The following is a 530-nucleotide window of genomic DNA, read 5'->3' on the forward strand; positions in this document are numbered from 1 at the left end:
GATGGATCGATCTGCAGATGGGAGCATATTTCCTCAGACACCTAAAATTATGGCAGATAAAGATTATTCTATGACTGCCAATTATAAGATTGTAGCGGTAACTGCAGGAGTTCATCAGCAAGGTGGGGAAAGTCGTCTCAATCTGGTGCAGAGAAATGTTAATGCCTTCAAATCTGTTGTTTCTCAGATCATCAAGCACAGTTCTAATTGCATCATAATTGTGATTTCTAACCCAGTGGTCATTCTTACATACGTTACCTGGAAACTAAGTGGATTACCCAAGCATCTCGTGATTGGAAGTGGGTATAATTTGGATTCCGCTAGATTTTGCTACCTTGTAGCTGAAAAACTTGGCATTCATCTCAGCAGCTGCCGTGGATGGATTTTGGGAGAACATAGTAATTCAAGCATTGTTGTTTGGAGTGGTGTGAACACGGCAGGTGTTTCTCTCCAGAAATTGAATCCAGAAATGGGAACCAACAATGATCATGAAACTTGGAAGGAAGTTGCATAAGACGGTGGTTGAAAGT

The sequence above is a fragment of the Colobus angolensis genome, unplaced genomic scaffold (genome assembly GCF_000951035.1).
Source record: "Colobus angolensis palliatus isolate OR3802 unplaced genomic scaffold, Cang.pa_1.0 Scaffold711, whole genome shotgun sequence".
Lineage (NCBI taxonomy): Eukaryota > Metazoa > Chordata > Mammalia > Primates > Cercopithecidae > Colobus > Colobus angolensis.